General features: G+C 36.9%; 1 long non-coding RNA gene across 1 annotated transcript; it reads left to right on the forward strand.

The window, feature by feature from the left end:
• The first annotated feature begins 733 nt into the window (after positions 1-733).
• On the forward strand, positions 734-1,840 carry LOC139433608 (uncharacterized). The gene is made up of 3 exons (XR_011643022.1): positions 734-1,384; positions 1,605-1,635; positions 1,791-1,840. It is a non-coding gene; the product is annotated as an uncharacterized lncRNA (long non-coding RNA).
• Positions 1,841-2,727: the final 887 nt, after the last annotated feature.

Here is a 2,727-nt window from a genome sequence, read left to right on the forward strand (position 1 = left end):
CGTTGGATAATTTTTTAAAACTAAATAAACTACCCAGTATAAAACATTCGTTCCTCAAGTTGTAATAATGTGCTAATAACGTTATTCTGAGAGTTATTTCCCTCAGCATTATGAATGCGCATCTAACCCACGGGACCGCGCTGCCCGGCACGTTCATGTTACGTGTCCCGACCAATCAGAGCACACTGTGCTCACAGGAAGGGTGGTGGCTGGAGATATAGAGAGGCGAAGTCACGCCCATCTACTTCCGGCCCATGGGACCCCGGAAGCGAAAAATTAACATTGAATTCAATGGAGAGAGAAAACGTATCTTTTGATCCCGTTTGAATTGTGCCACGAACTACACATATGATCTTAAACAATAAGTTCCATGTCAAAAAAGTCACATTTTGTCGTAAAACTGTTGAAATATAAGACTATGAAAAATACGCGACTACAAAGACTACAAATCCCAAATCCCATTCTGGCTCGCGTAAGTGATGTCACAGGCGATAATGCTCCAAGTGGTTGCGACTCGTAATTAAAGCGAAGAAGAATTCCCTCCAATAAATAAGAGATTGCTAAAAATAAATTCACTTTTACAAGATGCCTGTGTGCTTTGTACCAGGTTGTAATCACATAAGTGATCATACTTATAGATCATAGCTCGTTCTATCGCTTCCCGTCTGATGAAAGGACCAGGAGTCGTTGGATCAAACATATCAGGTAATACACATGTTGTGCATGGAACACAGTCAAGCTAGCTACATAGCTAGTAGCGAGCACGTTAGTTAGCATCACATTACTTAGCCTTGTCATTTGTATTAGCCTTAACATGAAGTGAACCCAAATGTTAAACAGTAAGAGTAGTCATGATGTTAAGTATTTTGTGAAACATTTGAAGAGGAGCCTATCGCCAGGTGCTAAAGGGGCGGGAGGTAGGCTAACGGCAGATTAGCATCTGCGATCTTTTCTACTTAATGCTATCTGCTCAAATGGTTAACATTGAACATTAAAAGATCAGGCAGTTCAGGGAGAGTCGAAGGAAGGAAGGCAGGCAGGCAGCTTTGCATGACATGTATTTATTTATAGAAGGACCATGCATACAAAAACATTAATCTCAGCAAAGAGAAGAGATGCAATATGCCAGATTATAGCTAATAGCTAATTTCCATCTGTGGTCCATTCTTCTGGACGTGTTTCATTGTGATGATAGTGAGTCAATCTGTTTGTTGGAAAGACAGTAGTTGAGTGATTACTGATAGAACATTATTAAAAGAGATAATTATTCAAAGTGTTGTTACTGACCTTTTTCTCTTTTATTTTCTTTACCTCACCTGTAACTGCTGAGACCCTGAGGAACATGCACACTGGACTGACCTGCTCTGGCAACCTGATTTCCACTGTACGTAATAGTATTTGGTTATGGTATATTATTTATATACATCAAAGGCACAATGCACCCCCCAGAGACACACATGTATTGAGTGTGATATTGTGCATAGGTCAAGTGAAATCATCTTTACATACTAGAAAACTGTAGGAGCGGCAACTTGTTTTGAAATTGAATTTTTAATATCCGATAATGAAGTTGATCTGTTTTCTTTATTCTTCTCTCTTCCCAGCTCCATCCATCACCGTGCTCTGTTCCTGCAGGTCCTGCTTGCTAATCAATGCTTTCTTTTTTTACACAATTACAAATAAAGTCAATGTATTGTATGACATGAAGTTGTGCTTCATTCGGAGTCAATAATAAATTCATTCTGCCTTCAACTGCACAATGATTGTGGACTGCACCGACATCCATGTAGCTGCCCCCAGTAAGATGAACCAAGCAAAGAGGGTCAACATCATGCCCAAGGCTTAAACTGACCTGAGACCAGCACACCCAAACACAACGGCTCTTTTAAGAGCCACCTACAGTTTCAAAGAGTTGCAATCCTACGTTATTATAATTATTAAACTGGTTCATGTATCACTTAGTTTACTGAACCGTGATGAATGAAAGAAATTAGTGAGGTAGTGGTTTAAATAAGTTACAAAGACATTAATATATGAGTAACAGGTCAGTGTAAACACAAGCTTCTGTCAATTATGGATCACTCAAACTATTTATATAAAAATATGTAATAAAGTTCTAAAATAAGTATTCGGTATATTCCTTGATAGCTTTTGGAGAAGGTTGTTTTTAAGTTTACTAAAATCTATCGTTTCAACTGTTTCACTTTATAAAAAGGAACAGGTGAGTAGAGCATTATTGAGTTTCTTATTCTGTCAGTAAATTATCCAAATGAAATGTTTATCATTATTTTATTCAACCCTAAACAAATTGATTGTACCTTTTTAATAAAGACCTTACATGGTTAAGTTAAATTAACTTCAGAAAATCAAATCTGTTCTGAGAACAAACTAATAAATGTTTAAAGATAGGAACTTGCCATCCCACTGAAAAACAGTCCGTAGAGATTTAAAGGCGTAGTTGTAGTTCAGTCCAACGTTTCATTTGGATTCATTTCTCCAACAGTCAACTATTTTCATAAAGAATATATATATTTTTCAAAGTCAACTTTATTGTCAATCTTACTCAGTTTGTTTTTATAGACAGAGATCAAAAATACTTTTAAATCAAATAAAATTATACAATTTACAGATATGTATACAAATATATATATATATATATATCCTATATAATGATGGTGGACACTTCACCTCCAGCAGGGCAGATGGCTGCACAAGTCCATCGGGGGA

This window comes from Pseudochaenichthys georgianus, unplaced genomic scaffold (genome assembly GCF_902827115.2).
Source record: "Pseudochaenichthys georgianus unplaced genomic scaffold, fPseGeo1.2 scaffold_708_arrow_ctg1, whole genome shotgun sequence".
Lineage (NCBI taxonomy): Eukaryota > Metazoa > Chordata > Actinopteri > Perciformes > Channichthyidae > Pseudochaenichthys > Pseudochaenichthys georgianus.